Source organism: Sciurus carolinensis, chromosome 7 (genome assembly GCF_902686445.1).
Source record: "Sciurus carolinensis chromosome 7, mSciCar1.2, whole genome shotgun sequence".
NCBI classification, from domain to species: Eukaryota; Metazoa; Chordata; class Mammalia; order Rodentia; family Sciuridae; genus Sciurus; species Sciurus carolinensis.
In genome coordinates, this window is record NC_062219.1 from 88,044,592 (window position 1) to 88,053,648 (window position 9,057).

General features: G+C 35.2%; 1 pseudogene; it reads left to right on the top strand.

Moving 5' to 3' along the window:
- The first annotated feature begins 2,008 nt into the window (after positions 1 to 2,008).
- Positions 2,009 to 6,881, top strand: LOC124989766 (baculoviral IAP repeat-containing protein 2-like; annotated as a pseudogene).
- The last annotated feature ends 2,176 nt before the right edge of the window (positions 6,882 to 9,057 follow it).

Sequence of the window (9,057 nt, forward strand, 5' to 3'; positions counted from 1 at the left end):
TTCTGGTGTGCTATTGCACAGTAGTGTGGTTATAGATAATAATAATGTACTATACTTTGTTAAGACTTGGATATGAGATGCCCCCACAAAAGTTCATATGTAAATGCAGGAAAGTCCAGAAGTGGAATGATTGATTACATTATGAGAGCTGTAATCTCATGAGTTAATTAATCCATTTGATGTATTAATAATTTGGACTACTGGGTAGTAACTGCAGACATGTTGGGTATGGCTGTAGCAAGTACATTCCAGGGGCATGGCCTGAGATTATAAGTAATCTTTTCATTTTCTAAGTTGTCCTTGTCAGGTATTTTGATCACACTGATGAAACACTGACTAACAACTTCAAAAAAGGATTTTCAAAAAAGGATTTTGAAAACTTTACTGTAAAGAATTAATTATTTAGGGAGATAATACGCTTAACCTGATTTAAACATTGCATTACATGTAGATGTATTAAAACAACATGGTAACCCATTAATACTATGATTTTTATGTTTTTATATGTTAAAATAAATTTTAAAATGTTTTTTAAAAGGAAATATAAATTGGCAAAACCATTTAGACAAATGTTTGAGAGCTGAATATATTATTAAATAATTCTCAGTACATATTGTGCTCAAGTACAATAAAATACCTGTTAAAGAATATCCATAGCAGCACTGTTGGTGATAGACCCAAACTAGAAACAACGTGAATTACCATCAGTTATCGAATGTAGTATAGTTTTTCTTGCATAAATGACAGACTCAATTACACATCCACATAACAGTCGTAACAAATCTTTAAGGCATACTATCAAGGAAAGTACATAAGAGAATGTATACTGCATGATCATATTGTTATAGCAATTTGAAAAAATAAGCTACACTGCTTAGTGATATATAATTTAATAATAAATTTTTAAAGAAAAATCAAGGAAGTGATTACAATAAAATCCAGGATAATGGCTCTCACTGGGTGTAAGAATAACAGGGAAGGGACATAGAGGAATTTCTAGGATGTTGGTAATATTAAATACTTTTTGACCTGAGTGAGTTTATAGGGATTTTTTGGTTTTCTCTTTCAAGAAACCACAAATTTATGCCATAGGTACTCCTAGGTACATTATTCTGCTTCATCATAATTCTTATAATATATGAGCCGGGCGCAGTGGCAAATGCCTATAATCCCAGTGGCTCGGGAGCCTGAGGCAGGAGGATCGCAAGTTCAAAGTCAGCCTCAGCAACAATGAGGTGCTAAGGAACTCAGTGAGACCCTATCTCTAAATAAAATACAAAATAGGGCTGGGGATGTGTCTCAGTGGTTGAGTGCCTCTGAGTTCAATCCATCCCCCCCAAAATTATATATATATTTTTAAAAATTATTTAAATATAAAAATTATATATATATGATAAATAAAATAAAACCTCATACTAAATAAATGCCAATTTAGGAAAGAATGTTCATTATATCTGCTAAAATGATAATCAGAAGCTTTAACTTGACAATTTTTAATAGTACTTTGCCCTTTATAAAAATACTGTTTGGTGTCCTATGAGGGATAAATGTAATTGAACCCCCAGAGTTCAGCTTTGTTGAATGTTTCCACTTTGGTAATGGATTGCCTATGATGATAAGTGATAATAACATTGCCAAATGATAAGTGAAATAAAATATTTTATTTAGAGAGATTAAGATTATAATATTAAGGATTCAGATCTTTCAATTAGGGCCTTGACAAAGAATTAGGAAAAAGGCAACAAAAAGTTAAGCTCTAGAAAATGCTTAAGAAAACAATATATTTTAAGTAGTAAAAGTAAATATTAAGCATTCATTGGCATTTACTCAGAATGCCATAAAAGCTAAATCACTTCAGCTAGCTTTCTGCTTCTTCCCAGATACTTAATAAAGCTGAATGAATGACTACTCACTAGCAGAACTCACCAAAGTTTTTTTATTCATTTATTCAAAAAGTATTGAATGACTTCTATGTATCCTGCACTCTTCTGTGTTCTGGGTTGAAGCAATGGACAAAACAGTGACAAGAAAAATCAATGCCTTCTTAGTTTTTCCATACTGAGCTGGAAGACAGATCATAAACAAATAGTTAAATCAGGTCAGACAGTGATAAGTGCTGTCAAGATAAATTAGACAAGGTGGAGGCAGAGAGTATACAAACTCAGTCAAGAAGCACTGCCGAATGCTGGTCTCCATGGGGTCAGTTTGCTGATTTGTGGAATGAATGGGGAAAACGCCTCAGAAAGCAAAGGGATTTCTCAGTGTTGGAGGGCATTCTTCAGGTTTAGGGCAGCTACAAAATCTACAGATAGGGAACATTTCTATGAGCTCCTCGAAAATACCTGGAGAAAGAATCCCCCTTTTCCAGTAAAGTGGTTTGAAATCAAAGATTGCGGGTTTCATTTATATTTCACATATGGTCACAAAATTCTTACTTCATGAGAAAAGCAACTTACAAGTCAGATCAAACTTTTGTTTTTGTTATAACTCTAACTATTGAGATACCTTTTAAGACAAGTTGTTTTCTTGCTCCTGACTGAAAAAGAATAGTAAACTGAGACAGCTGAATATTTTATGGATGTTTGGACATTCATATGCTATAACATTACTGCTTTAAATAGCCTTCAGCAATCTTTACCTTTCGATATGATGGGGCAGTTAGCTTAATGAGTAATGGTGCTAGAACTTCCTCTGAAAATTATCAATAGAATCCCTTTGATAATGTACTCCTTTCTCCTAAAACTATAATATAGAAAACAAAAATATTCCAAAAATCTGATTTAACAGAGATATCTGTAGCCCTAAATTTAAACTTGATGTGGGGCCTTGGAGGTAATACATATACACATTTAATAACCTTTTAGGTCTGATCTGATTTTTAAGGAATATTCAGATTGGCATCCCTGTATCTTTCTTGGATATTTTTGTAACTTGATTGAAAATCTCAACTAAACTAAATTCTTCTAGATGAAAATAAAATTATGAATTAAATTAAGCATACTTTTTTGATACTAATGAATATTTATTGTAGAAAATCATTTTTAAAAATTGATAGCAATTGAACAGATTCTTGAATTGTTTAAAGAAGACTAACTTCTATTTTCTTAATTGTTTCCCCCAAATCACCATTACTTGGTTTCCCTTTTTAGTCACTGAGTTTGTTACAGGGTTTGGGTCCATGCTGAGTCAAGGCAGCTGCAGAGCTCCTTTGTGGCCCTATTCTTGTGATCATGACAAATATTTCAGACCTATTGCTCAGAGTAGCAGGGATGAGTTTATTAGAAGGATAAGAAAAAGGATGCTCTCAAAGGAGAGCAGGTCCTCAGAAAAAAGGATGGCACACCCTTCCCACCCTCCAGTTTTATTGGGGGTCACAAGGAAGTTTTCAGAGTCCTATCCAGTTTTACCTTTTGACTTGATGGTGAAACAAGAGTTTTGAGCTGCGACTTAGAGTCTCTGTTTTACCAGTTTCTTTCTGGGTTCTTGTCTTGCAAATTTGAAGAATAAAATCCAAGAGAAATGGAAGGGAAGAGTAAACAGAGTAGAATTAAATAATATTTAAGTGAGAAGAGACCATGTGGGAGTGAAACTGATAGCAGGAAAATTCCATTTTTGTGTGCTAGTCTAGAGACTTATTTGGTTTTGGGGTATGAACATTGAACAAAATCTATGTTACAGAGGCACTGAAAAAGAGAACACAGCGGCGCTGGTCAGAAGGCTCTGATTCAGGTGGATGCTGTTGCTTCCCTGGTCTGAGGGAAGCCTCTGAGCCCCCACCTTGCTTTCATGCTTTCAGTGCCAGTACTGTGAGTTACAGTCCTGAAGAGTTCCCCCCTACTCATATTTTACCCCTGCAGAAATGAATCTCATTATGGAGAGTATAAAGTTTTACAAAGGAATAAAATTTGAATTTTATGAAGTGTAATTTTGTGTATGAATCACATTTTTAAAATATTGAGTTTTCAGAAAGAAAGTTAGTAAATTCTGGTACAGTCTGTGTAAATAGTAATTCAACTGGTAATATGTTGTTAGACGTTCGTGATAACAAAAGAGCTGTCTCTTGATAAATTGGTTCATCCATAAATTACAACATGACGATACCATATCTGAATGATCCTTAAATGATGGTCAGTTTATTTAAATTTTTTAATGCAATATAGACAGTGTTTGCTGTGGAAATTTTATGGCTAAGTTTAGGGAGAAAATACCATTAGTTGACCAGGTAAAATAAAGAGATGCAGAGTTAGGAAGAAAGACAACATGGTACTGCAGGAAGTAGAAACAAATATAATGTTTAGCAAAGGTAGAAGAGTTAACAGTTCATGAGCTTTAAACAAAATTAATTTGACATTATATATAACAGGCAGAGGTACAATAAAGCTTTGGGTGTTGGCTTCCCCAAAAGTTGTTAGCTGAAGCTAATATTACCCACTTAAGTCAATTCTGTGATAAACTGAAAATAACTTTTAAATAATGTGACCCTTTGAAGATTTTAATTATTCTTATTTGCTAGAATAAGATGGGATTATTTTGGATGTCATGGTAAAGTGCTTGTAAAGGCAAAAAAACCCTACATTTAACTCTACTTTTGTGGCATAATCTTTAATTGTCCTAATATCTAGTCTTCATAACTTGTAACTAAAAGCAAATTAAAGGCATTATTTAGGTATTCTGTAGTTACCTAGAATTTTGAGAATATAAACTTCTTTGAAAAAAAAAAGTTCTAATATTTTTAGAAGTGCATAAACTTTTTTCAGGTCTTTAAGTCAGTTATTATAAGAAATTGTGAGCAAATAGCATGTGGGTTACTTAAAAGTGTTAATATAATCCCAAAGTGCTCAAAAGTATTTTGGTAATTTAGGAGAGATATTCATCCCATCTGAGTTTAAACTCAGATATAAATCTAGTAAAGAGGGTGTAGTTGTTCAACTAAATAGGAGTAAAAAAAAAACTTTTTTTGTGTGTAAAAAAAAGTGACAAGAGAAATTTTATGTGAAAGTTTTAGCCATCAGAAAGTACTTCTACCTACTCAGGCACAAAACCATCTCCAAAGAGTTATCTAAGACCCTTTGCATCAAAAAATAAGGAGTGTAATGGAAGATAACACAATCCTGTCAAATTGGACAAAGGGCAACAAACAAACAATAAAGTATGACTTTTCATGTGAGCTCTACAGAATCTCTATATATTCAACCTTCCTCATCTGTGTTCCTGTTTCAGAAAGGAGTCTTGCTCATGCTGGTTTCTGTTACACTGGTGTGAATGACAAAATCAGATGCTTCTGTTGTAGCCTGATGCTGGGTAACTGGAAATAAGGAGACAATTCTATTGTAAAGCATAAACAGCTATATCCTAGCTGTAGCTTTATTCAGACTCTGGTTTCAGCTAGTCTGCAATCTACTTCTAAAAATACCTCTCCAATGAGAAACAGTTTTTCACATTCATTATCTCCCAGTTTGGAACATAGTGGCTCATTTGGTGATTCTTATTCCAACCTTTCACCAAATCCTCTTAATTCCAGGGCTGTTGAAGACTTCTCTCCTTTGAGGACGAACCCCTACAGTTAGGCAGTGAGTACTGAAGAAGCCATATTTCTTACTTATAATACGATGTCATTAACCTTTTTGTCACCATTGGAATTGGTGAGAGGTGACTTTTACTACATAGGACCTTGAGATAAGGTAGTCTGCTTTACCTATGGTGGGAAGCCAAGTAACTGGGAAGCAAAGAATGATGCTGTGTCAGAACACAGGAAACATTTCTCCAACTGTCAATTTTTGGAAAATTCTCTAGAAATGCTGAGGTTTAGTATTTCAAATCTGAGCATGCAGACACATATAGCTTGAATGAGAACATTTATGTACTGGCCATCTAGTGTTCCAGTTCAACCTGAGCAGCTTGGGAGTGCTGGTTTTTATTATGTGGATCACAACAATGATGTCAAATGCCTTTGCTGGGATGGTGGCTTGAGGTGTTGGGACTCTGGAGATGATCTATAGGTAGAATATGCCAAGTGGTTTCCGAGCTGTGAGTTCTTGATATGCATGAAAGGATAAAAGTTTGTTGATGAGATTCAAGCTAGATAGCCTCATCTTCTTGAACAGCTGGTGTCAACTTCACACACTCCTGGAAAAGAAAATGCTGAACCAATTGTTCATTTGGGACCTGGAGAAAGTTCTTAAAAAGATGCCATATGATGAATATACCTATGGTTAAATCTGCTTTGGAAATGGGCTTTAGTAGAAGTCTGGCAAAACAGACAGTGCAAAATAAAATCCTAACCACTGGAGAGAAGTATAAAACACTTCATGATATTGTGTCAGCACTTCTTGATGCTGAAGATGAAAGAAGAGAAGGAAGAACAAGCTGAAGAAATGGCATCAAATGATTTGTCATTAATACGGAAGAATAGAATGGCTCTCTTTCAACAATTGACATGTGTCCTTCCTATCCTGGATAATCTTTTGAAGGGCAATATAATTAATAAACAGGAATATGATATTATTAAACAAAAAACAGATACTTTTACAGAGAACTGATTGGATACAGATACCAGCAAGATAACTGATTGGTACCATTTTAGTTAAAGGAAATGCTGCGGCCAACATCTTCGAAAACTGTCTAAAAGAAATTGAGTCTACATTATGTGGAAAAGAATATGAAGCATATTCCAACAGAAGATGTTTCAGGTCTGTCACTAGAAGAAGATTGAGGAGATTACAAGAAGAAAGAACCTGTAAAGTATGTATGGACAGAGATGTTTCTATTGTGTTCACTCTTTTTGGCCGTCTGGTAGTACACAGGAATGCGTCCCTTCTCTAAGAAAATGGCCTATTTGCAGGGGTATAATTGAGGGTACTGTTCATATATTTCTCTCATAAAAGAAAAATGGGCTATACATTAGTCTTTACCAAAAAGTCCTTAAGCTGTTGTTGAACATTTGAAGCATTTAAAATAAAAAAAAAGAGGAATGGTTGGTTCTTCATTTAGTAACATTTATGTTCTACTCTGTTTAGGTATTAATAATCTTGTTTCAAAAAAGATAGTATTATATATTTAATCTCAATCCATTTAGTTGCAAGAGAAGATTTGTGTTTCATGAACTAGATCAGAATATAAGTGTGAATGTAGGAAGTATTAAAGGAGTAGTGTCAGTGCTTGTTACAGGTCATTTGGGGATTCTTTTTAAAAGTTTTTAATACTAAACTACAGTATAGTTTAAAAGAACTATAAATTAGTAACACTGGAATTCATCAGAGTTGTTGCCTATTATTTGGTGCTTTTCACTTATTTTGTAAAATAAGGATTTTTCTGTTACTAATAAACAATACTTTCCCTAATTTGTTGGAAAGAGTAAAATGCTTTACAAGGAAAAAAAAAGAAAAAGTGTCAAAATCGTTGGTCAAAAATCTCTGTTAAACTGACAACGGAAAAATGTTAAGGCATTGACTTGGTCCTTTTACCTCTGAGTTTTACTTCTTCTGATAGCTTCCATCTGGGTTCACCCCCACCTTCCATTTTCCCCCAGCTGCTCTGGGAAGAAGAGTTGACTGGACTGTCCCCCCAGGTAAGACTCTGGTCTTCACATATGAAAAAGGCCTTAATGAGGCTGATTGATGTTTCTACTCTTATTCTCCTGGTATGGTCTCTGCATTTGAACAAGACCTCAATTGGGGCCCATCACCCTGATTGTTGATGATTGACTAGTCAAGGTTCTCTGGAGGAACATAATCAACAGGACATATGATTATAAAAGGGGATTTATTAGAATGGCTTACATGACCAGAAGTTGAATAGTCCACAATGGCCGCCTGCAGCTGGAGTGCTGGAAGAACCAGCAGCTGCACAGTCCAGGACGCAGAAGCCCCAGAACAAGAAAGATCAACAGTGCTACCCTAGTCCGAGACCAAGGCTTCTGGAAACTACCTGGAGAATCACTGGTAGAGTCCACTGAAGAGTGAAGAAGCAAGAGTCCGATATCCTCAGATAATGGAAGCAACAGTCAAGAACCTGTTCAAGAGTGGAGCTTGCATCTGCATCTGCTTCCTTGTTCTTCCAACTTTTATTCCATCCTATAGGGCAGTACTGCCCACGCTTAGAGAGGGGCTCCACTTCAGTTCACTATCCCACATTCCAAGCATTCTTAGACATGCCCTCATGGAAATATCCAGAAGCCTCTTAATTATTGGAATCTCTTAATTCAATCAAGTTGACAATTCAAATTAAGCATTACAATGATTGATTATCCTTATTCCATAGCATAGAAACTGTATTGATTGCAGGGAAGAGTGGGTGATGTGGTGCTCAGAGTTTGAAGATTTTAAGGAAATTGAATCCCTCTATTTTTGCCTCACTCATCTGCCCTGTTCATTGGTTTATCTCCCTTTTAATAGCCCTTAGCAAGCTTTTTTTGTAAGGGTCTTAATGTTTTGATTGCCAGGGTGACTAGGGTTTGTGATATAGTTTCTGTGATAAGGGAGCTTCCAGGTCATGTGGTAAGGTGTGACATGATCTTGCAATAATAGTTTTTCTTAAGGGGATATAAATTATGTCTGGGGGAGGTTTTGACATACCAAGCCCCCATCTTCCAGGTGCTTGTCTGTCAGATAGCTTCCTGTGGTTTTCAGTGACCTTTTTATCCTTTCCTTGTTCACCATTCATTTCTGACTAGCCACTTAACAAGCTCTTTATTTTTTTTTATAGAGCATTATGGTTATACATAGTAGTTGGGTTCATTTTGACAAAAATCATACATACATGAAATTTGATTTACTCCATTTCAGTTCCTGTCCCCTTTTCCCTCTCCTCCTTCTTTACCCTGTTCTCTTTACTGATACAAGTCCATTTTTTGGTATGGAAGATTTGTAATTCAAAAAAGAAGTGGTTACCAATTTCAGTTAATATTATCTGTTGTGTGATTTTGAAAATTATCAAGTTTCTTTAATTAGCACCAACATTGTTATGGTTTGGATATGAGGCATTCCCCAAAAACTCACATGAAAGGCAATGAAAGAAGGTTCAGAGGAGAAATGATTGGGTTGAAAGAATCTTAACCTA